At 35.5% G+C, this 26,382-nt stretch overlaps 1 long non-coding RNA gene across 1 annotated transcript; it reads left to right on the top strand.

The window, feature by feature from the left end:
- Positions 1-23,968: 23,968 nt before the first annotated feature.
- Positions 23,969-25,562, top strand: LOC142336782 (uncharacterized). Its single transcript, XR_012758907.1, has 2 exons — positions 23,969-24,098; positions 24,383-25,562. It is a non-coding gene; the product is annotated as an uncharacterized LOC142336782 (long non-coding RNA).
- The last annotated feature ends 820 nt before the right edge of the window (positions 25,563-26,382 follow it).

The following is a 26,382-nucleotide window of genomic DNA, read 5'->3' as shown; positions in this document are numbered from 1 at the left end:
CGTCCAGTACGATTTTAAGTGATTCTTCTTTTTTGAGTATAATAACGGGATTGATAAATGTGTTCCTCGTAGCGTAGCGAGGGAATCTGTGTTTAAATGTGCAGAAATATCAAAATGTGACAGAATTTCGAGTGAGTGTTGTACTCATTCCAGTAATTGTAAGGGTATAAGAGTAGCGTGTTGCTTTTTAAATACTGGCGTTGCCCTTAAAAGTAGGTTTAATTCAACATTGATCTTTCCTATGTCATATAAAGAATTTTTCTACGTCCTAAACAGTTTTGTTTTCCAATGGCATTATTCATGTCCTCTAGAGAAAAAACCGGGCCTTTAAATCGTGTAAATATTATCTGTATAGGCTCTATTGGCCAACTAGGTTTTGTTTTTTTAACTGGCGATCGTCCAGGACAATTTTAAGTGATTCTTTTTTTAGTCTAATAACAGGATTAATAAATGTGTTCCCCGTAGCAAGGCAATCTGTGTTTACTTGTGCCGATATATGAAATTGTTTCAGAATGTCGAGTAAGTGCTGTACTCGTTCCAGTAATTGTAAGGGTATACGAGTAACGGGTTGTGTTTTAAATACTGCCGTTGCCTTTAAAGGTAGGTTTAATTCAGCTTTGATCTTTCCTACGTAAAATTAAGATCTTTTCAACGTCTAAAACAGTATTGTTGTCTAAAAGCATTGTTCATGTCCTCTTGAGAAAAAAAATCGGGCCTTTAATTCGTGTAAGTATTATCTGTATCTGCTCTATTGGCCAACTACGTTTAGTTTTGTTAATCATAGTGTTTATTTGGCGAGCGTCCAGGACGATTTTAAGTGATTCTCCCTTTTTGAGTATAATAACAGGATTAATAAATGTGTTCCCCGTAGCGAGGGAATCTGTGTTTACATGTGCACAAACATCAAAATGTGTCAGAATGTCGAGTAAGTGTTGTACTCGTTCCAGTGATTGTAAGGGTATACGAGTAACGGGTTGTGTTTTAAATACTGCCGTTGCCTTTAAAGGTAGGTTTAATTCAGCTTTGATCTTTCCTACGTAAAATTAAGATCTTTTCAACGTCTAAAACAGTATTGTTGTCTAAAAGCATTGTTCATGTCCTCTTGAGAAAAAAAATCGGGCCTTTAATTCGTGCAAGTATTATCTGTAGCGGCTCTATTGGCCAACAACGTTTTGTTTTGTCAATCATAGTGTTTAATTGGCGGGCGTCCAGTACGATTTTAAGTGATTCTTCTTTTTTGAGTATAATAACGGGATTGATAAATGTGTTCCTCGTAGCGTAGCGAGGGAATCTGTGTTTACATGTGCAGAAATATCAAAATGTGACAGAATTTCGAGTGAGTGTTGTACTCATTCCAGTAATTGTAAGGGTATAAGAGTAGCGTGTTGCTTTTTAAATACTGGCGTTGCCCTTAAAAGTAGGTTTAATTCAACATTGATCTTTCCTATGTCATATAAAGAATTTTTCTACGTCCTAAACAGTTTTGTTTTCCAATGGCATTATTCATGTCCTCTAGAGAAAAAACCGGGCCTTTAAATCGTGTAAATATTATCTGTATAGGCTCTATTGGCCAACTAGGTTTTGTTTTTTTAACTGGCGATCGTCCAGGACAATTTTAAGTGATTCTTTTTTTAGTCTAATAACAGGATTAATAAATGTGTTCCCCGTAGCAAGGGAATCCGTGTTTACTTGTGCCGATATATGAAATTGTGTCAGAATGTCGAGTAAGTGCTGTACTCGTTCCAGTAATTGTAAGGGTATACGAGTAACGGGTTGTGTTTTAAATACTGCCGTTGCCTTTAAAGGTAGGTTTAATTCAGCTTTGATCTTTCCTACGTAAAATTAAGATCTTTTCAACGTCTAAAACAGTATTGTTGTCTAAAAGCATTGTTCATGTCCTCTTGAGAAAAAAAATCGGGCCTTTAATTCGTGTAAGTATTATCTGTATCTGCTCTATTGGCCAACTACGTTTAGTTTTGTTAATCATAGTGTTTATTTGGCGAGCGTCCAGGACGATTTTAAGTGATTCTCCCTTTTTGAGTATAATAACAGGATTAATAAATGTGTTCCCCGTAGCAAGGGAATCTGTGTTTAGTTGTGCCGATATATGAAATTGTGTCAGAATGTCGAGTAAGTGCTGTACTCGTTCCAGTAATTGTAAGGGTATACGAGTAACGGGTTGTGTTTTAAATACTGCCGTTGCCTTTAAAGGTAGGTTTAATTCAGCTTTGATCTTTCCTACGTAAAATTAAGATCTTTTCAACGTCTAAAACAGTATTGTTGTCTAAAAGCATTGTTCATGTCCTCTTGAGAAAAAAAATCGGGCCTTTAATTCGTGCAAGTATTATCTGTAGCGGCTCTATTGGCCAACAACGTTTTGTTTTGTCAATCATAGTGTTTAATTGGCGGGCGTCCAGTACGATTTTAAGTGATTCTTCTTTTTTGAGTATAATAACGGGATTGATAAATGTGTTCCTCGTAGCGTAGCGAGGGAATCTGTGTTTACATGTGCAGAAATATCAAAATGTGACAGAATTTCGAGTGAGTGTTGTACTCATTCCAGTAATTGTAAGGGTATAAGAGTAGCGTGTTGCTTTTTAAATACTGGCGTTGCCCTTAAAAGTAGGTTTAATTCAACATTGATCTTTCCTATGTCATATAAAGAATTTTTCTACGTCCTAAACAGTTTTGTTTTCCAATGGCATTATTCATGTCCTCTAGAGAAAAAACCGGGCCTTTAAATCGTGTAAATATTATCTGTATAGGCTCTATTGGCCAACTAGGTTTTGTTTTTTTAACTGGCGATCGTCCAGGACAATTTTAAGTGATTCTTTTTTTAGTCTAATAACAGGATTAATAAATGTGTTCCCCGTAGCAAGGGAATCTGTGTTTACTTGTGCCGATATATGAAATTGTGTCAGAATGTCGAGTAAGTGCTGTACTCGTTCCAGTAATTGTAAGGGTATACGAGTAACGGGTTGTGTTTTAAATACTGCCGTTGCCTTTAAAGGTAGGTTTAATTCAGCTTTGATCTTTCCTACGTAAAATTAAGATCTTTTCAACGTCTAAAACAGTATTGTTGTCTAAAAGCATTGTTCATGTCCTCTTGAGAAAAAAAATCGGGCCTTTAATTCGTGTAAGTATTATCTGTATCTGCTCTATTGGCCAACTACGTTTAGTTTTGTTAATCATAGTGTTTATTTGGCGAGCGTCCAGGACGATTTTAAGTGATTCTCCCTTTTTGAGTATAATAACAGGATTAATAAATGTGTTCCCCGTAGCGAGGGAATCTGTGTTTACATGTGCACAAACATCAAAATGTGTCAGAATGTCGAGTAAGTGTTGTACTCGTTCCAGTGATTGTATGAGTATACGAGTAGCGTGTTGCTTTTTCAATGCTGCTGTTGCCTTTAAAGGTAGGTTTAATTCAACTTTGATCTTTCCTACGTCAAATTAAGAGTTTTCTACGTCTAAAACAGTATTGTTGTCTAAACGCATTGTTCATGTCCTCTACAGAGAAAACCGGGCCTTTAATTTGTGTAAATATTATCTGTATCGGCTCTATTGGCCAACTACGTTTAGTTTTGTCAATCTTAGTGTTTAATTGGCGAGCTTCCAGGTTAATTTCAAGTGATTCTTCCTTTTTGAGTTTAATAACGGGATTAATAAATGTGTTCCCCGTAGCGAGGGAATCTGGGTTTACTTGTGCAAAAATATCAAAATGTGTCAGAATATCGATTAAGTGTTGTACTCGTTCCAGTAGCTGTAAGGGTATACGAGTAGCGTGTTGCTTTTTCAATACTGCCGTTGCCTTTAAAGGTAGATTTAATTCAACTTTGATCTTTCCTACGTCAAATTAAGATTTTTCCTACGTCTAAAACGGTATTGTTGTCTAAAGGCCTTGTTCATGTCCTCTAGAGAAAAAACCCGGCATTTATTTTGTGTAATTATAATCTGTATCGGCTCTATTGGCCAACTACGTTTAGTTTTGTCAATCATAGTGTTTAATTGGCGAGCGTCCAGGACAATTCCAAGTGATTCTTCTTTTTTGAGTATAATAACGGGATTAATAAATGTGTTCCCCGTAGCGAGGGAATCTGGGTTTAGATGTGCAGAAATATCAAAATGTGTCAGAATGTCGAGTAAGTGTTGTACTCGTTCCAGTGATTGTATGAGTATACGAGTAGCGTGTTGCTTTTTCAATGCTGCTGTTGCCTTTAAAGGTAGGTTTAATTCAACTTTGATCTTTCCTACGTCAAATTAAGAGTTTTCTACGTCTAAAACAGTATTGTTGTCTAAACGCATTGTTCATGTCCTCTACAGAGAAAACCGGGCCTTTAATTTGTGTAAATATTATCTGTATCGGCTCTATTGGCCAACTACGTTTAGTTTTGTCAATCTTAGTGTTTAATTGGCGAGCGTCCAGGTTAATTTCAAGTGACTCTTCCTTTTTGAGTTTAATAACGGGATTAATAAATGTGTTCCCCGTAGCGAGGGAATCTGGGTTTACTTGTGCAAAAATATCAAAATGTGTCAGAATATCGATTAAGTGTTGTACTCGTTCCAGTAGCTGTAAGGGTATACGAGTAGCGTGTTGCTTTTTCAATACTGCCGTTGCCTTTAAAGGTAGATTTAATTCAACTTTGATCTTTCCTACGTCAAATTAACAAATTAAGATTTTTCCTACGTCTAAAACGGTATTGTTGTCTAAAGGCCTTGTTCATGTCCTCTAGAGAAATAAACCCGGCATTTAATTTGTGTAATTATAATCTGTATCGGCTCTATTGGCCAACTACGTTTAGTTTTGTCAATCATAGTGTTTAATTGGCGAGCGTCCAGGACAATTCCAAGTGATTCTTCTTTTTTGAGTATAATAACGGGATTAATAAATGTGTTCCCCGTAGCGAGGGAATCTGGGTTTAGATGTGCAGAAATATCAAAATGTGTCAGAATGTCGAGTAAGTGTTGTACTCGTTCCAGTCATTGCATGAGTATACGAGTAGCGTGTTGTTTTTTCAATGCTGCTGTTGCCTTTAAAGATAGGTTCAATTCAACTTTGATCTTTCCTACGTCAAATTAAGAACTTTTCTACGTCTAAAACAGTATTGTTGTCTAAACGCATTGTTCATGTCCTCAACAGAGAAAACCGGGCCATTAATTTGTGTAAATATTATCTGTATTGGCTCTATTGGCCAACTACCTTTAGTTTTGTCAATCATAGTGTTTAATTGGCGAGCGTCCAGGTTAACTTCAAGTGATTCTTCCTTTTTGAGTTTAATAACGGGATTAATAAATGTGTTCCCCGTAGCGAGGGAATCTGGGTTTACATGTGCAAAAATATCAAAATGTGTCAGAATATCGATTAAGTGTTGTACTCGTTCCAGTAGTTGTAAGGGTATACGAGTAGCGTGTTGCTTTTTCAATACTGCCGTTGCCTTTAAAGGTAGGTTTAATTCAACTTTGATCTTTCCTACGTCAAATTAAGATTTTTCCTACGTCTAAAACGGTATTGCTGTCTAAAGGCATTGTTCATGTCCTCTAGAGAAAAAACCCGGCATTTAATTTGTGTAATTATTATCTGTATCGGCTCTATTGGCCAACTACGTTTAGTTTTGTCAATCATAGTGTTTAATTGGCGAGCGTCCAGGACAATTCCAAGTGATTCTTCTTTTTTGAGTATAATAACGGGATTAATAAATGTGTTCCTCGTAGCGAGGGAATCTGGGTTTAGATGTGCAGAAATATCAAAATGTGTCAGAATGTCGAGTAAGTGTTGTACTCACTCCAGTAGTTGTAAGAGTATACGAGTAGCGTGTTGCTTTTTAAATACTGCCGTTGCCTTTAAAGGTAGGTTTAATTCAACTTTGATCTTTCCTACGTCAAATTAAGATTTTTTCTACGTCTAAAACAGTATTGTTGTTTAAAGGCGTTGTTCATGTTCTCTAGAGAGAAAACCGGGCCTTTAATTCCTGTAAGTATTATCTGTATCGGCCCTTTTGGCCACCTACGTTTAGTTTTGTCAATCATAATATTTAATTGGCGAGCGTCCAGGACAATTTTAAGTGATTCTTCTTTTTTGAGTCTAATAACAAGATTAATAAATGTGTTCCCCGTAGCCAGGGAATCTGGCTCTACATGTGCAGAAATATCCAAATGTGTCAGAATGTCGAGTAAGTGCTGTACTCGTTCCAGTAATTGTAAGGATATAAGAGTAGCGTGTTGCTTTTTAAATACTGCCGTTGCCTTTAAAGGTAGGTTTAATTCAATTTTGATCTTTCCTACGTCAAAATAAGATCTTTCCTACGTCTAAAACAGTATTGTTGTCTAAAGGCATTGTTCATGTCCTGTAGAGAGAAAAGCGGACCTTTAATTCGTGTAAGTATTATCTGTATCAGCTCTATTGGCCAACTACGCTTAAATTTGTCAATCATAGTGTTTAATTGGCGAGCGTCCAGGACGATTTTAAGTGATTCTTCTTTTTTGAGTATAATAATGGCATTAATAAATGTTTTCCCCGAAGCGAGAGAATTTGTGTTTACATGTGCAGAAACATCAAAATGTGTCAGAATGTCGAGTAAGTGTTGTACTCGTTCCAGTAATTGTAATGGTATAAGAGTAGCGTGTTGCTTTTCAAAAACTGCCGTTGTTTTTGAAGGTAGGTTTAATTCAACTCTGATCTTTCCTGCGTCAAATTAAGATCTTATCTACGTCTAAAACGGTATTGTTGTCTAAAGGCATTGTTCATGTCCTTTAGAGAAAAAACCGGGCCTTTTATTTGTTTAGGTTTTATCTGTATTGGCTCTATTGGCCAACTACGTTTAGTTTTGTCAACCATAGTGTTTAATTGGCGAGCGTCCAGGACTATTTTAAGTGATTGTTCTTTTTGAGTATAATAACGGGATTAATAAATGTGTTCCACGTAGCGAGGGAATCTGTGTTTTTATGTGCAGAAATATCGAACTGTGTCAAAATGTCGAGTAATTTTTTTTACTCGTTCCAGTAATTGTAAGGGTATACGAGTAGCGTGTTGCTTTTTAAATACTGCTGTTGCCTCTAAAGGTAGGCTTCGTTCAACTTTGATCTTTCCTACGTCAAATTAAGAACTCTTTCACGTCTAAAAAAGTATTTTTGTCTAAAGGCATTGTTCATGTCCTCTAAAGAGAGAACCGGGCCTTTAATTTGTTTAAGTATTATCTGTATCGGCTCTATTGGCCAAATACGTTTAGTTTTGTCAATCATATTGTTTAATTGGCGAGCATCCCGGGCAATTTTAAGTGATTCTTCTTTTTTGAGTATAATATTGGGATTAATAAATGTGTTACGCGTAGCGAGGGAATCTGTGTTTACATGTGCAGAAATATCAAAATTTGTCATAATGTCGAGTAAGTTTTGTACTCGTTCCAGTAATTGTAATGGTATAAGAGTAGCGTGTTGCTTTTCAAAAACTGCCGTTGTTTTTGAAGGTAGGTTTAATTCAACTCTGATCTTTCCTGCGTCAAATTAAGATCTTATCTACGTCTAAAACGGTATTGTTGTCTAAAGGCATTGTTCATGTCCTTTAGAGAAAAAACCGGGCCTTTTATTTGTTTAGGTTTTATCTGTATTGGCTCTATTGGCCAACTACGTTTAGTTTTGTCAACCATAGTGTTTAATTGGCGAGCGTCCAGGACTATTTTAAGTGATTGTTCTTTTTGAGTATAATAACGGGATTAATAAATGTGTTCCACGTAGCGAGGGAATCTGTGTTTTTATGTGCAGAAATATCGAACTGTGTCAAAATGTCGAGTAATTTTTTTTACTCGTTCCAGTAATTGTAAGGGTATACGAGTAGCGTGTTGCTTTTTAAATACTGCTGTTGCCTCTAAAGGTAGGCTTCGTTCAACTTTGATCTTTCCTACGTCAAATTAAGAACTCTTTCACGTCTAAAAAAGTATTTTTGTCTAAAGGCATTGTTCATGTCCTCTAAAGAGAGAACCGGGCCTTTAATTTGTTTAAGTATTATCTGTATCGGCTCTATTGGCCAAATACGTTTAGTTTTGTCAATCATATTGTTTAATTGGCGAGCATCCCGGGCAATTTTAAGTGATTCTTCTTTTTTGAGTATAATATTGGGATTAATAAATGTGTTACGCGTAGCGAGGGAATCTGTGTTTACATGTGCAGAAATATCAAAATTTGTCATAATGTCGAGTAAGTTTTGTACTTGTTCCAGTTATTGTAAGGGCATACGAGTAGCGTGTTGCTTTTTAAATACTGCTGTTGCCTCTAAAGGTAGGTTTAATTCAACTTTGATCTTTCCTACGGCAAACTAAGATCTTTCCTACGTTTTAAGAAGTATTAGTGTCTAAAGGCATTGTTTATGTCCTCTAGAGAGATAACCAGGCCTTTGATTCGTGTAAGTATTATCTGTATCGGCCCTATCGGCCAACTACGCTTAGTTTTGTCAATCATGGTGCCTAATTGGCGAGCGTCCAGGACGATTTTAAGTGATTCTTCTTTTTTGAGTATAATAACGGGATTATTGAATGCGTTACGCGTAGCGAGGAAATTTGTGTTTATATGTACAAAAATATCAAAATGTGTCAGAATGTCGAGTAAGTGTTGTACTCTTTCCAGTAATTGTAAGGGTATACGAGTAGCGTGTTGCTTTTTAAATACTGCTGTTGCCTATAAAGGTAGGTTTAATTCAACTTTGATCTTTACTACGTCAAATTGAGAACTTTTCCAGGTCTAAAACAAAATTGTTGTCTAAAGGCATTGTTCATGTCCTCTAAAGAGAAAACCGAGCCTTTAATTTGTGTAAGTATTATCTGTTTCGGCTCTATTGGCCAACTACGTTTAGTTTTGTCAATCATAGTGTTTAATTGGCGAGCTTCCAGGACAATTTTAAGTGATTTTTTTTGGGTTTAATAACGGGATTAATAATTGTGCTCCCCGTAGCAAGGGAATCTGTGTCTACATGTGCAGAAAAATCAAAATGTGTCAGAATGTCGAGTAAGTGTTGTACTCATTCCATTAATTGTAAGGGCATAGGAGTAGCGTGTTCCTTTTTAAATGCTGCCGTTGCCTTTAAAGGTAGCTTTATTTCAACTTTGATCTTTCCTACGTCAAATTAGGATCTTTCCTAAGTCTAAAACAGTACTGTTGTCTAAAGGCATTGTTCATCTCCTGTTGAGAGAAAACCGGACTTTTAATTCTTGTAAGTATTATCTGTATCTGCTCTATTGGCCAACTACGTTTAGTTTTGTTAATCATAGTGTTTAATTGGGGAGCGTCCAAGACAATTTCAAGTGATTCTTTTATTTAGTCTAATAACGGGATTAATAAATGTCTTCCCCGTAGCGAGGGAATCTGCGTTTACTTGTGCAAAAAAATCAAAAAGTGTCAGAATGTCGAGTAAGTGTTGTACTCATTCCATTAATTGTAAGGGCATAGGAGTAGCGTGTTCCTTTTTAAATGCTGCCGTTGCCTTTAAAGGTAGCTTTATTTCAACTTTGATCTTTCCTACGTCAAATAAGGATCTTTCCTAAGTCTAAAACAGTACTGTTGTCTAAAGGCATTTTTCATGTCCTCTTGAGAGAAAACTGGGCCTTTAATTCGTATAAGTATTATCTGTACCTTTTCTATTGGCCAACTACGTTCAGTTTTGTTAATCATACTGTTTAATTGGGGATCGTCCAGGACAATTTTAAGTGATTTTTTTTAGTCTAATAACGAGATTAATAAATGTGTTCCCCGTAGTGAGGGAATCTGTGTTTACTTGTGCAAAAAAATCAAAAAGTGTTAGAATGTCGAGTAAGTGTTGGACTCGTTCCAGTAATCGTAAGGTTAAACAAGTAGCGTGTTGCTTTTTAAACACTGCCATTGCCTTTAAAGTTAGTTTTATATCAACTTTGATTTTTCCTACGTCAAAATATGATCTTTCCAACGTCTAAAACAGTATTTTTGTCTAAATGCATTGTTCATGTCCTCTTGAGAGAAAACCGGGCCTTTAATTCGTGCAAGTATTATCTGTATCTGCTCCATTGGCCAACTACGTTTAGTTTTCTTAATCATACTGTTTAATTGGCAAGCACCCAGGACGATTTTAAGTGATTCTTCCTTTTTGAGTATAATAACGGGATTAATAAATGTGTTCCCCGTAGCGAGGAAATCTGTGTTTACATATGCAGAAATATCAAATTGTGTCAGAATGTCGAGTAAGTGTTGTACTCGTTCCAGTAATTGTAAGAGTATACGAGTAATGTGTTGCTTTTTACATACTGCCGCTGCTTTTAAAGCTAGGTTTAATAAAATTTTGATCTTTCCTACGTCAAATTAAGAACTTTTTTACGTCTAAATCAGTATTGTTCTTTAAAGGCATTGTTCATGTCCTCTAGAGAGGAAACCGGGCCTTTAATTCGTGTAAGTATTATCTGTATCGGCTCTATTGGTCAACTACGTTTAGTTTTGTCAATCATAGTGTTTAATTGGCGAGCGTCCAGGACGATTTTAAGTGATTCCTCTTCTTTGAGTATAATAATGGCATTAATAAATGTGTTCCCCGTAGCGAGGGAATCTGTGTTTACATGTGCAGAAATATCAAAACATGTCAGAATGTCGAGTAAGTGTTGTATTCGTTCCAGTAATTGAAAGGGTATAGAGTAATATGTTGCTTTTTAAATACTGCCGTTGCCTTTAAAGGTAGGTTTAAATCATTTTTGGACTTTCCTACGTCAAATTAAGAACTCTTCTACGTATAAAAAAGTATTGTTGTCTAAAGGCATTGTTCATGTCCTCTTGAGAGAAAACCGGGCCTTTAATTCCTGTAAATATTATCTGTATCTGCTCTATTGGCCAACTACGCTTAGTTTTGTTAATCATAGTCTTTAATTGGCGAACGTCCAGGACAATTTTAAGTGATTCTTCTTTTTTGAGTATAACAACGGGATTAATAAATGTGTTCCCCGTAGCGAGGCAATCTGTGTTTACATGTTCAAAAATATCAAAATGTGTCAGAATGTTGAGTAAGTGTTGTACTCTTTCCAGTAATTGTAAGGGTATACGAGTAGCATGTTGCTTTTTAAATACTGCCGTTGCCTTTAAAGGTAGGTTTAATTCAACTTTGATCTTTTCTATGTCAAATTACGATCTTTCCTACGTCTAATACCGTATTGTTGTGGAAAAGCATTGTTCATGTCCTCTAGAGAGAAAACCGGGCCTTTAATTTGTGTAATTATTATCTGTATCGGCTATATTGGCCAACTACGTTCAGTTTTGTCAATCATAATGTTTAATTGGCGAGCATTCAGGACAATTTTAAGTGATTCTTCTTTTTTGAGTCTAATAACGGTATTAATTAATGTGCTTCCCGTAGCGAGGGAATCTGGGTTTACATGTGCAGAAATATCGAAGTGTGCCAGAATGTCGAGTAAGTGTTGTACTCGTTCCCGTAGTTGTAAGGGTATGCGGGTAGCGTGTTGCTTTTTAAATACTGCCTTGCCTTTAATTGTAGGTTTAATTCAACTTTGATCTTTCTTACGTCAAATTAAGATCTTTCCTACGTTTAAAACAGTATTGTTATCAAAAAGCTTTGTTCATGTCCTCTAGAGAGAAAACCGGGCCTTTAATTCGTGTAAGTAATATCTATATCGGCTCTAGTGGCCAACTACATTTAGTTTTGTCAATCATTGTGTTTAATCGGCGAGCGTCAAGGACGATTTTAAGTGATTCTTCTCTTTTGAGTATAATAATGGCACTAATAAATATGTCCCCGTAGCGAGGGAATCTGTGTTTACATGTGCACAAGCATCAAAATGTGTCAGAACGTCGAGTAAGTATTGTACTTGTTCCCGTAATTGTAAGGGTATGCGGGTAGCGTGTTGCTTTTTAAATACTGCCGTTGCCTTTAAATGTAGTTTTAATTCAACTTTGATCTTTCTTACGTCAAATTAAGATATTTCCTACGTTTAAAACAGTATTGTTGTCTAAAAGCTTTGTTCATGTCCTCTAGAGAGAAAACCGGGCCTTTAATTCGTGTAAGTATTATTTGTATCGGCTCTATTGGCCAACTACGTTTAGTTTTGCCAATCATAATGTTTAATTGCCGATCGCCCAGGACAATTTTTAGTGATTCTTCTTTTTTGAGTATAACAACGGGATTAATAAATGTGTTCCCCGTAGCGAGGCAATCTGTGTTTACATGTGCAAAAATATCAAAATGTGTCAGAATGTCGAGTAAGTGTTGTATTCTTTCCACTAATTGTAAGGGTATACGAGTAGCGTGTTGCTTTTTAAATACTGCCGTTGCCTTTAAAGGTAGGTTTAATTCAACTTTGATCTTTTCTATGTCAAATTACGATCTTTCCTACGTCTAATACAGTATTGTTGTGGAAAAGCATTGTTCATGTCCTCTAGAGAGAAAACCGGGCCTTTAATTTGTGTAATTATTATCTGTATCGGCTATATTGGCCAACTACGTTCAGTTTTGTCAATCATAATGTTTAATTGGCGAGAATTCAGGACAATTTTAAGTGATTCTTCTTTTTTGAGTCTAATAACGGTATTAATTAATGTGCTTCCCGTAGCGAGGGAATCTGGGTTTACATGTGCAGAAATATCGAAGTGTGCCAGAATGTCGAGTAAGTGTTGTACTCGTTCCCTAGTTGTAAGGGTATGCGGGTAGCGTGTTGCTTTTTAAATACTGCCTTGCCTTTAATTGTAGGTTTAATTCAACTTTGATCTTTCTTACGTCAAATTAAGATCTTTCGTACGTTTAAAACAGTATTGTTGTCTAAAAGCTTTGTTCATGTCCTCTAGAGAGAAAACCGGGCCTTGAATTCGTGTAAGTAATATCTATATCGGCTCTAGTGGCCAACTACATTTAGTTTTGTCAATCATTGTGTTTAATCGGCGAGCGTCCAGGACGATTTTAAGTGATTCTTCTCTTTTGAGTATAATAATGGCATTAATAAATATGTCCCCGTAGCGAGGGAATCTGTGTTTACATGTGCACAAGCATCAAAATGTGTCAGAACGTCGAGTAAGTATTGTACTCGTTCCCGTAATTGTAAGGGTATGCGGGTAGCGTGTTGCTTTTTAAATACTGCCGTTGCCTTTAAATGTAGGTTTAATTCAACTTTGATCTTTCTTACGTCAAATTAAGATATTTCCTACGTTTAAAACAGTATTGTTGTCTAAAAGCTTTCTTCATGTCCTCTAGAGAGAAAACCGGGCCTTTAATTCGTGTAAGTATTATTTGTATCGGCTCTATTGGCCAACTACGTTTAGTTTTGCCAATCATAATGTTTAATTGCCGATCGCCCAGGACAATTTTTAGTGATTCTTCTTTTTTGAGTATAACAACGGGATTAATAAATGTGTTCCCTGTAGCGAGGCAATCTGTGTTTACATGTGCAAAAATATCAAAATGTGTCAGAATGTCGAGTAAGTGTTGTATTCTTTCCAGTAATTGTAAGGGTAAACGAGTAGCGTGATGCTTTTTAAATACTGCCGTTGCCTTTAAATGCAGGTTTATTTCAACTTTGATCTTTCTTACGTCAAATTAAGAGATTTCCTACGTTTAAAACAGTATTGTTGTCTAAAAGCTTTGTTCATGTCCTCTAGAGAGAAAACGGGGCCTTTAATTCGTGTAAGTAATATCTATATCGGCTCTATTCGCCAACTACGTTTAGTTTTGCCAATCATAATGTTTAATTGCCGATCGCCCAGGACAATTTTTAGTGATTCTTCTTTTTTGAGTATAACAACGGGATTAATAAATGTGTTCCCCGTAGCGAGGGAACCTGGGTTTACATGTGCAGAAATATCGAAATGTGTCAGAATTTCAAGTAAGTATTGTACTCGTTCCAGTAATTGTAAGGGTATACGAGTAGCGTGATGCTTTTTAAACACTGCCGTTGCCTTGAAAGGTAGGTTTAATTCAACTTTGATCTTTCCTAAGTCAAATTAAGAACTTTTTCACGTCTAAAACAGTATTGTTGTCTAAATGCATTGTTCATGTCCTCTAGAGAGAAAACCGGGCCTTTAATTTGTGTAAGTATTATTGGTATCGGCTCTATTGGCCAACTACGTTTAGTTTTGCCAATCATAATGTTTAATTGGCGAGCGTCCAGGACAATTTTTAGTGATTCTTTTTTTTGAGTCTAAAAACAGGATTAATAATTGCGTTCCCCGTAGCGAGGGAATCTGGGTTTACATTTGCAGAAATATCGAAATGTGTCAGAATGTCAAGTATGTGTTGTACTCGATCCAGTAATTGTAAGAGTATACGAGTAGCGTGTTGCTTTTTAAATACTGCCGTTGCCTTTAAAGGCAGGTTTAATTCAACTTCGATCTTTCCTACGTCAAATTAAGATTTTTTCTACGTCTAAAACAGTATTGTTGTCTTAAGGCATTGTTGATGTCCTCTAGAGAGAAAACGGGGCCTTTAATTCGTGTAAGTATTATTGGTATTGGCTCTATTGGCCAACTACGTTTAGTTTTGCCAATCATAATGTTTAATTGCCGAGCGTACAGGATAATTTTTAGTGATTCTTCTTTTTTTGAGTCTAATAACAGGATTTATAAGTGTTTTCCCCGTAGCGAGGGAACCTGGGTTTACATGTGCAGAAATATCGAAATGTGTCAGAATTTCAAGTAAGTATTGTACTCGTTCCAGTAATTGTAAGGGTATACGAGTAGCGTGATGCTTTTTAAACACTGCCGTTGCCTTGAAAGGTAGGTTTAATTCAACTTTGATCTTTCCTAAGTCAAATTAAGAACTTTTTCACGTCTAAAACAGTATTGTTGTCTAAATGCATTGTTCATGTCCTCTAGAGAGAAAACCGGGCCTTTAATTTGTGTAAGTATTATTGGTATCGGCTCTATTGGCCAACTACGTTTAGTTTTGCCAATCATAATGTTTAATTGGCGAGCGTCCAGGACAATTTTTAGTGATTCTTTTTTTTGAGTCTAAAAACAGGATTAATAATTGCGTTCCCCGTAGCGAGGGAATCTGGGTTTACATTTGCAGAAATATCGAAATGTGTCAGAATGTCAAGTATGTGTTGTACTCGATCCAGTAATTGTAAGAGTATACGAGTAGCGTGTTGCTTTTTAAATACTGCCGTTGCCTTTAAAGGCAGGTTTAATTCAACTTCGATCTTTCCTACGTCAAATTAAGATTTTTTCTACGTCTAAAACAGTATTGTTGTCTTAAGGCATTGTTGATGTCCTCTAGAGAGAAAACGGGGCCTTTAATTCGTGTAAGTATTATTGGTATTGGCTCTATTGGCCAACTACGTTTAGTTTTGCCAATCATAATGTTTAATTGCCGAGCGTACAGGATAATTTTTAGTGATTCTTCTTTTTTTGAGTCTAATAACAGGATTTATAAGTGTTTTCCCCGTAGCGAGGGAACCTGGGTTTACATGTGCAGAAATATCGAAATGTGTCAGAATTTCAAGTAAGTATTGTACTCGTTCCAGTAATTGTAAGGGTATACGAGTAGCGTGATGCTTTTTAAACACTGCCGTTGCCTTGAAAGGTAGGTTTAATTCAACTTTGATCTTTCCTAAGTCAAATTAAGAACTTTTTCACGTCTAAAACAGTATTGTTGTCTAAATGCATTGTTCATGTCCTCTAGAGAGAAAACCGGGCCTTTAATTTGTGTAAGTATTATTGGTATCGGCTCTATTGGCCAACTACGTTTAGTTTTGCCAATCATAATGTTTAATTGGCGAGCGTCCAGGACAATTTTTAGTGATTCTTTTTTTTGAGTCTAAAAACAGGATTAATAATTGCGTTCCCCGTAGCGAGGGAATCTGGGTTTACATTTGCAGAAATATCGAAATGTGTCAGAATGTCAAGTATGTGTTGTACTCGATCCAGTAATTGTAAGAGTATACGAGTAGCGTGTTGCTTTTTAAATACTGCCGTTGCCTTTAAAGGCAGGTTTAATTCAACTTCGATCTTTCCTACGTCAAATTAAGATTTTTTCTACGTCTAAAACAGTATTGTTGTCTTAAGGCATTGTTGATGTCCTCTAGAGAGAAAACCGGGCCTTTAATTCGTGTAAGTAATATCTGTATCGGCTCTACTGGCCAACTACGTTTAGTTTTGTCAATCATAGTGTTTAATCGGCTAGCGTCCAGGACGATATTAAGTGATTCTTCTTTTTTGAGTATAACAATGGCATTTTTAAATGTGATCACCGTAGCGAGGGAATGAATCGGTGTTTACATGTGCAGAAATATCAAAGTGTGTCAGAATGTCGAGTAAGTGTTGTACTCGTTCCAGCAATTGTAAGGGTATAAGAGTGGCTTGTTGCTTTTTAAATACTGCCGTTGCCTTTAAAGGTAGGTTTAATTCAACTTTGATCTTTCTGATTGACTTCTAAGAGAAAATCGTTAAATTGCTGTTCTAGAAGTTGTTCCACTGAAACAATTTGTGTTTCCATATATTCTGTGTTAGACGTTGTGTCGTCTGTCTGCTCTTGATCTAAAAGTGAAATAATGTAATTTCATACTTTTCGAAAACGAATACAAGAAAATTGTCGCCGTGAGCGATTACCTTCTCTGTTATAATTAGATGGATGTGGTCGAGAATTACTAGAGTAATTGTTGTTACTATTATAAATGGGTTTATTTTCTGAAAATTTGTTGATCTTGGGTATGGGGAACCCGTTTTACTTGGTGGTTTAGAGTTATGATTTCCATAGTAAGGTCTAGAATTCGCAATTGATGATTTATTAGGACTTCTGTGTCGAGAAGTCTCTTGGTTGTCCCTACTATTGCATCTAGAGCAATAGAGGAATGGTGGTAGTTTACTTGTCATGTTGTTTGATCTGACCTGTTTTTTTGGAAGATTCTGATTCCTTTTCATTCCTTTGTTGAAATTCTGCTTCTGAAAATAGGGTTCTTCAATTGGTTTTGTGTACACTAATGTACGAAAATTAAGGAGGAATGGTTTTCCCATAACGTTTGGATCATTTCAGTACTTGCGCCGTACTACGTTGATCCCATATGCAATATCTTATTCCAATATGCGTACGAGTGTGAGATTATCGATGTCTAAAGATATAATATTTATGGATGAAGAAAGAGAGGAATTTGTACTTAGTTTGTGTCTATCTATGTCTGTTCCTGTAATATCTTCCTGGTGTATTTTTTCGATTAAATGAGCAAATAAAAGCTGGTTCCATTGCGGTTGATTTATGATTTGCGATATTTTGAAAAGCTATTCGAGGCTAATTGTGGATCAAGTGCTTAGTCAAGTGCGTCATTCATCTGTGCATTTCTCATATCTGTAGCGTTATTAACATATGTTTTTTGAGCCATTTGTTCGATTGTGAGTCCTAGAGTTTTTTGTTCTCCGGAAGCAAGTGCTATGCTTTCTAGTAGTAACTTCACTTGTGTGTGCTATTATTGGTTATTAAAGGCCGTTTGTAATTCTTGGCAAAACGCTTGCCAGTTTTTATTTATTTCTAATGGTAAATATGGGTACCACTGTTGTGCAGGACTAATTAGAGCTGCTTGTATCATAGCAGTTTTTAAAAAAATCCATTCTTCATGATATGTTGAGTCAAATTGTTCAGGTCCTGCTGTCATTACCATATTTGCTGTAATAGCATTTAAAACATCTTCTGTAGTGTATGTGGGGCCAGTACCATCGACCGGTCTTAAAGACTGTTGCATGGGTACCAAACCTCCTACATAAAAATTTATCATTTCTGTATTTCATCTAACAACCGGTTAAGGTGTTTTTGGGGATGCTGCCTTTAAATAATAGGATTTAGAGCATTTGTTGTTTGTTGATTACTCTGTGAGTTAAATTGTTGAAAAAAAATTCAATAATTCTTGTGGAGTTAATTATTTATTTTGGGTATTTGTTGACGTTGGTTGAGTAGAGGTATTTAAAATGACAGGTTCAGTAATAATGTGTACTGAATTTTGTCTCTGTAAGCGTGGTAAAGGTGTGTTTCTATTTTGGGTAATGTTGGGCTGGGCGAGTTGTATTTAAAGGATCTGAATTTTGTGCTAATTCAGTTGAGTTCAAAGGTTGTCTGTGTCTGTGATTTTCGTGAATGTTTGTGTTGTTAGTAGTATCATTTTTAGCATCATTATGGTTATTATTGTTATTGGTATTTTTATTATCGTGGTTTTCAAGGTCAATTAATCAGAGAGTGTTTACGGTATGATACGAAAAAGTGCTCCAGGGTCTAATAGTGTGGAACTAAAATCAGTTTCTGTGGTTTCCTTAAAATTTTTGTCCGTTGGTCGTGAATGGACTATAGTATCCAGATTATCCATTAGTGAAATTCAAGTAGTGTATTTGCATTGTCTGGAATGATTTAAAAGTGACTGGTTGGTTTTCTGCGTTATGGTTTTTAATCTCAATATTATTGTGGTCAGATTTTTGTTTTTGAAAATTCTCCGATGGAACTTTCTGTGATAGTTACCAAAATTTTCAGTAAACCAATTTGCATCATATATGTATTGTAATGTTTCTTTTAAAGGAAACATCATATACAAGACTTTTAGAAAATCTGTGTTGGTGTTGATATTGTGTAACTTTAAATGGTAAGATTTTGTGTATACATTTTTTGTTTCTTTGTGAAAGGACAGCTAATTGTAAATTGTCGGAATGTGGATCTAATTTTAATGATGTTTGGCCAGTGTTACGGCTCATTTTTTAGTATTTTTTTTGCTTTTATTATTCTATTTAATTGTTGGGATTTTTGTCATCGTATTCTGAATTTCAAATGTGGAAAATTTTGAAAATATTAAAAACTAGTTCTAAGTTCTATTCTTAAGTTCCATTGTTGGGATTTTGTTCCCCGTTTTCTGAATTTCAAATGAAGAAAACTTAAAAAGTAGTATAAACTAGTTCTAAGTTTCATTCTCAAAATAGAATGGTGTATTTTTCTGAGCTCTTTTTTCGCATAGAGTTTGTTAAATCACTGGTTGCACCAGTTAAGGCAGAGTCGTTGAGGGCTCCTTTTACAGCCTTAAGGTAAAAAGAGCTAGGGCTACCTTTTTCTGCGCGCGAAGCAGGCTTACTTATATCTCTCTGACTAACCAACTCTGTAAAACACTGAAGATATACTTCAATTGTAACGAGGTATAAAAGAGTTAACACCGGAGGCAGAGGTATACACATCGTGCAACTACTCTAATGGAATGACAACAGTTAGTGAAGTTAGCGCTATATAAAAGAGAATAGTGCCTTTTCAGTCTCTGAATCCACCAAATCTGAATCTATTAAATTTTGGCTTCTCCTAATGTTGAGTTTCAGTAAGTGCAATTTACACTCATTTATTGTCTTCTTCACCAGTCGCGAGTCTTGACTTATACAGCAACGTTTTTTTAAAGGTTACCTTTTAGAGACGGTGATAGCAAAATTTATGTTAGAGTCGAAGATATGTTGCATGCAAAATTTTTAAATATAGATTTTTGAACTAGTTGAACATAGATTTTTGAATATAGATTTTAAACTATTTTTGAACTAGTTGTCAAATGAAAACTATTTAGAAATTTTTGCAAAATTAAGCACTTTTATAATCACGGTCGATCATTGTTGTATTTGTAAATTCAGCACAATTTCTGATATTTAATCTCCTGTTTAGTTTCATTAGTTGTGTTACTCAATGCTTATTCTGTCACTTTTCTGTTTTCATCTGTTCAATTGTGTCGAATAGATCTTCCGACAATGGTAGAAGCTCTTTAGACTGCGGGAAAAGAGTTTTCACAATGATTAAATATAGATTAAAAGAACCATTTTTGAACTAGTTGTCAAATGAAAACTATTTAGAAATTTTTGCAAAATTAAGCACTTTTATAATCACGGTCGATCATTGTTGTATTTGTAAATTCAGCACAATTTCTGATATTTAATCTCCTGTTTAGTTTCATTAGTTGTGTTACTCAAAGCTTATTCTGTCACTTTTCTGTTTTCATCTGTTCAATTGTGTCGAATAGCTCTTCCGACAATGGTAGAAGCTCTTTAGACTGCGGGAAAAGAGTTTTCACAATGGTTCTATCAAATTCGGCAACAATAAATAGAGTATTAAAAACGTTTGTGGGAGGAAAAGTGTGTTAATGGGTTGCTTTTCTTATGAAATTGAAAACTTTTCTGTTGTAGAAAAACGGTTTGTACTGTGCTTAGAACAGCCATTTTAGTTAGGTACAGGTTTTTGTAGTTTTTGTATGTCGTTTTTTGTCATTGCATGTGCCAAAGCAGATCAAATTTCTCACCGTTTCTTTCTAGAGCGAGGATTTCAAAAGGAATTGCTTTCACGATTGAAAGATAAAATTCAATGCCCATTGATGTTTCTTTTTGATCCTTTGTAACCGAGATTTTTTGTAGGGATGATTTTTACTGTCAGCTTCAAACTCTCTCTGAGTAATTGTGTATCCAAGCACTCTAATTGATAAAACAGTGTAAATTTTTGTATCAGAATATATGCAATGTACTTCTTTGTTTTGTCTTAAAATCACTAGAGCACGCTGCATGGCGTGACTGAGAAAATTTTAAATTGATCTGGAAATTATCATGAAAACATTTCTCAACCACTAAAATTTTAAAACTGTCCGGTGGCGTAGTGGCACAGGCCACTAATTAAGATATTTTCTTTCTATCAAAACTTTTAAAAAGCAATTGGACAATTTAATATTTGAAAAGTAGACAATCTCTTATGGCATTTATGTAATTTTAAAAGAAGTATAAGAGATGGTACCTTGTTGTTGTTGTTGTTGTTGATGTTGTTGTTGTTGTTGTTGTTGTTGTTGTTGTTGTTGTCGTAGTTGTAGTTGTAGTTGTTGTTGTTGTTGTTGTTGTTGTTGTTGTTGTTGCTGTTGTTGTTGTTGTTGTTGTTGTTGTTGTAGTTGTTGTTGTTGTTGTTGTTGTTGTTGTTGTTGTTGTTGTTGTTGTTGTTGTTGTTGTTGTTGCTGCTGTTGTTGTTGTTGTTGTTGTTGTTGTTGTTGTTGTTGTTTTTGTTGGTGTGGTTGTTGTTGTTGTTGATGTTGTTGTTGTTGTTGTTGTTGTTGTTGTTGTCGTTGTTGTTGTTGTTGTTGTTGTTGATGTGGTTGTTGTTGTTGTTGTTGTTTTTGTTGTTGTTGTTGTTGTTGTTGTTGTTGTTGTTGCTGTTGTAGTTGTTGTTGTTGTTGTTGATGTTGTTGTTGTTGCTGTTGTTGTTGTTGTTGTTGTTGTTGTTGTAGTTGTTGTTGTTGTTGTTGTTGTTGTTGTTGTTGTTTTTGTTGTTGTTGTTGTTGTTGTTGTTGTTGTTGATGTTGTTGTTGTTGCTGTTGTTGTTGTTGTTGTTGTTGTTGTTGTTGTTGTTGTTGTTGTTGTTGTTGTTTTTGTTGGTGTTGTTGTTGTTGTTGATGTTGTTGTTGTTGTTGTTGTTGTTGTTGTTGTTGTTGTTGCTGTTGTTGTTGTTGTTGTTGTTGTTGTTGTTGTTGTTGTTGTTGTTGTTGTTGTTGTTGTTGTTGTGGTTGTTGTGGTTGTTGTTGTTGCGGTTCTTGTTGTATTGGTTGTTGTTCCAGATTGGGCTCGGATCTTGTCTGGTTTTTCATGGAGGTAATGTATGTTCATACTTTTTTTGAGTCTGTAATCTTCAAAAAAAACTGTTTGTTGTTAAAAGTTCGGCTTATTGAGTCCGGGCTTTTCATTCAAATACTACATTTTGGTTCATAATTATTTTTCTAGGATCATCATGTCCTGCAAGGCATTGGCTATTTTTCTATAATCATGAGAGAAAGTAATTTTTCTCTTTGGTTGAACTGATTTATTTCTCATTCGATTGATACTGACATAAAATGGTTTCTTCGTGCATCTAGAGACTAAATCTTTAAAATTTCTGCAAAAATTGGAATTTTTTATATTATTAGGTTAGCCTCTTACAATTGGGTCTCTTTGGTTTGTCTCCTTTCCTTTTGAGAGCAATGGCAAGGTCGTTAAATTTGTTGTGAATTTATTAAAATTTGCCCAGTTCTGATCCGTCAGGAAGTTCATTGGCAACAACAGATGCAAAATTCTGTTTGATAGTGTATTAAACCAACGTTTTCCAACCTATACTATATCTTCAATTAGCTTTTGATGAGCCAGACGCCTCAAGTTTTGAGCTATTAACCGTCTTTCACCAAAATCAGTGTTTTTGGCCGCGTTGCGTTAGCTAAAATTACTTTTATTTTCTTATTTTCGCTTTGCCCTAAATTTCTGTTAAACTTTTCGCCATCTCATGTCTACATTAGTTTTTTTTCAATACAAGTAGTTCTTTATCAATTAGACTTTTCATCTAATTGTGTTATCAACTTCTAGCCTAAATCTGTATTCTTCTGAATTAGTCCATCTTTCAATTTATCCCAATTTTTGGCATCTAATTTTTCAATTTCAATCGTTTATAGTGCTTTATCAACTAAAAATAAGCAGAATAAAGATTGTCGTTTTTTATCATGGCTAGGTTGTGAGGGAACCAGCACCTCTAGTCCTAGTTCCATATGATAATAACATTTTATTATCAACAAAGTTCTGAAAAAAGAAGCAGAAAGGTACCAGTGAAAATTTGAGATGTTTAATTGTGGTATCGGGACGAGGATTATGAGATTATGAGCTGGATTATCTTTCACTTTAGAGCTAGTATTTATTAGTTAAGAAAACGGTTTAATTTGAACGAGATGAGAAGACTTCTCTCTGTTACACTAGTGGAGTAGAAAAGATTTTTTTATTATAGAAATGGAGAAGCCCGGTAGAAATGGATAAACTAGCACAAATAAACCAACTGAGCAAATGGGTCGGATCATAGCTAATGAGATGTCTCACTATTTTTTGTAATATTATACTAATTAATTTTTAGTTTTATCAGATGGGAGGCCTCTTTATGACCACCATTAAGACTGCTGGTCAGTACTATAGATACCTAAATGATGTAATTAATTACGAGGAGTTAAACAAGTAGTTGTACTCGTGGTTTAAGGTTAGTTGTTCAAGAATGTTTAATTGATGAAAATAGGGATTAATTTTGTTATATAAAACGGCATCAAATCTGATTCGAGCGTAAAGGTATGAAGACATTATAGTCCGCTAGTTCAGTAAAGTTAGAATAGCAGAAGCTGAGTTAGTCTAACTTACTTTTTAAATTGAGAATTATCATCTTGGTTAAGAACTTGCTGCAGAACATTATAAGTTATGTATACATCTCTGGGTTTGAGATTTGAGAAAGAGGAACGATACGGGAGTAAATCTCAATTCTAAAGTTATCGAGCATTTAAAACGTGTTGTTAGTCGAGGGTGCAATCTCTTTTTATACACTTGGACACGTGTTTCAAAATTCCTGTTGAGTAGAGATAACGATGTCGACAGTGTTATCATTACTAATTTGGTATTGTCAAGGTGCTTTGGTTTCATCACGTCATGATGTTTATTCTCAGGTTAAGTTTTTGTTCATTAAATAGTTGTTTTTCAAAATCACTTATTATTTGGATCACAAGATGTAGTGGATTTTTTTCAAGTCAGAATTGTGCTTTGCGCACTATCACTTAATTCTCAATAAAACGGCACTAGACTATCGTGTCCACGTTATTGAGTGGATCGCACTCCATATGATGAGTTGACGCTGCTCCACAATTTCTTTTTTTTTCACTGAACTTTGGGATCTATTCTCTCCCCCCCCCCCCGTGTTTTTCATGTCTCCTCTTTTTTAATTTATCTGTTGTTATATAGCACGTTACCGTAAAAAATAGAAAGGGCACTTCGAGGTGGGCAAAAACTTATGACCTCTAATCTGGGGGGGGGGGGGGGGGCGTAGCATAACCTGTTTGCTTGAATTAGAATGTTCCACTTGTCCAAAATGGTGTGTTCAATAGACCTCTAGACTTATTTTTAGACTGGAAAGACTTCGATGATCACATATTCTAACTTGGATGTTGTTTTCTACTCATGTTAGAAAAGTCAAGGTGTAGCAAGCTTAGTCCGGGATTTCACTTTTTAAAGCTGCTCACAATTGATCGCATTGACATTTCATCTCAATTCGTGAAAGAGTATTTTCATACATTTGTGAAAAAGTATTCGTCACACAGATATACGCAAAAAGTGTCAAGCAACTGGAAAAGAGAAAAATGGTAAAAATAATTTTCATGACAAACTGAGATGCTATCGTAATCATCTTTTTTCTGTCTGCATTTGTTTTTCAATTTTTTTCCTCCTCCCATCCCTTTTCCCTGCTCAAAATTTTTAAAACCCCTCCTCCAACGCCAACCTCCTCCCCCCCAATAAATGTGTACGACCTCCCGCAATATGTCGACGATAACGTCGAAGCTGAAAAAATGAAAGCAAGGTTTATTTGAATTCCCAACCAAAAGTTAGGGACGAGGAGTTGTAAATGATTGTGTTTTTTTCGGTTTAGAATATGACCTTTAACGTGGCTGCAATCCTCACACTCCTGTTCTTTTTCGGCAACGCCCGGAAAATCCCAATGGGGGACCTTGCTGTTGAGCCGACTCAACCATGCAAAAACGATTCGTTTTGCAAAAGCACAGATACATGCAATGTTCTTAGGGCAGTTTGCGAGAGAAGATCTTGCCATCAAGAATCTGACTGCAATGGTGACACTATCAGCAAAAAGAAGACATGTGTTACCAGGACTGAGACAATCATTTAACACAAACCATGCATCAAAAGTGCTATAACGCGTGAATAATCCCACCCCCCCCCCCCACCCCGTAACGTACTTAACGCCAAGTCAATATCAATACTGGACAAGTCTAATTCCAAGTCTAGGTATCAGTACTGATTCAGAGCTATGATCATAACACAATTAAGACATATCAGACTTGGCAATTCTAAGCCAAGTGCAAAAAATAAGGTTCCGTAGAGGGCTCGAACCCCCCATCTACCTCAAGCTAGTTTCTTGTTCTCCTTACTGCGCCAACGTGAATTTATCTTTTGCGCCGTTAAAATAAGCTTGAAAGAACAAAATTTGAAGCGAGAAAGCGAGGCAAATTATATTACATGGTAGACTTGCATTTACACTTGCCCAGTACTGATTTACACTTATTGGAGTTCGGAACTTGCCTGCATTTCCTCAACTTCCCTACCCAGTTTCTTTGTACATGACAATGCTTGTGGCACTGGTTACTTGAGATGACATTATTACATCCAAATATATTATCACGGTAGAAGTCCAATATTAACATACGGGTTTATTTCCAAGTGGTTTTATTTACCTCGCGGGTTTTTCCCCTGGGTTCTGTTTCCTATTAATATCAGATTTGGTGTTCCTTTCCGTGTCGCCCCCAAATTTCAGTGTAAATTGAAGACATGTGTGTGTACTAAGTTTGTATGAAAACAAATGCCTTCTCGGGGGTTTAAAAATTTCAAGTAGATGCCTTGCTATTCAAATATATAAATAATAACAGTTTGGTTGGTTTATTTTATTTATTACTTCTGATGAAAAGGTTGCTGAGACCATAATTGAATTAAACTTGTAAAAGTTTAAATTACAATTTCCTAATTTTTAGCTGCAATTGTTTTTTTAAATTGTTAATTGTTTCAATATAGTAATCTGCATTCAAGTTTAAAACATATTATTGTTTTTTTCGAGCAACTATCACTCCAGAAAAGTTGTGGCAGACATTTTTCATGGAGATTGTTTGGAAAAGAAGATATAAAAGACACGTTGTGACTGGTTTTTTTTTGTGGATCCTGATTGCAACTCATACAAAATAAACCAGTAACCATTAAAAGGTCATATTTGATTCCTTCCAATCATACAAATTCTTAAATGGTTTTCCAGTTTTCACAATCCTGATGCAGGCATAACATATGAAGTATCGGTAATCATATAGAAAGATTGAGAGCTCCTTAGCAATCAAACAAGGACCACACAAAAATAGCGAAGACGCATTTGGCGTCATACACACTATTGTACCAAAAAGCTACGCACAACTAACGAATTATTTAAAAAACCACATAAATCTAATAATAAAATATTTTTAGATCATATCAATTATCTTGTAACAGTTTTTATTATCACAACTAGATGGTTTGCACAGTTTTGGCACCAAATTTTAGCAAATTCTGAGTCAATTACTTAACATTTTTTCCCCGAATTTTCCTAGAGAACAGTCTAATGATGTCTCAAAATTGCCCAAAAAATTTCAATTATGTTCAGATCAAGACTATTTGCTGACCTTTCTGGTACCTCCCCGCTCTTTTCTTAAAAGAAACTGCCGACAACCCTCAATATAGTCACAGGCGCACCATTTTGTTGAAAAATATGGCCATGAAATTGCATTTTTTTGTAGTTTTTTAAGTAGTTAGTTTTCTTAGTTTGTTTGAACATCTTGGAAAAAGTTTTCACCCAACTGATTGCATTTTACCCCAAAACATAGGTGAGCTCCCTCC

Source organism: Convolutriloba macropyga, chromosome 3 (genome assembly GCF_964194025.1).
Source record: "Convolutriloba macropyga chromosome 3, txConMacr16.3, whole genome shotgun sequence".
In the NCBI taxonomy this organism is placed as follows: Eukaryota; Metazoa; Xenacoelomorpha; order Acoela; family Convolutidae; genus Convolutriloba; species Convolutriloba macropyga.
Note: the sequence above shows the minus strand (reverse complement) of the source record. Positions and strands in the feature narration are given on the sequence as shown.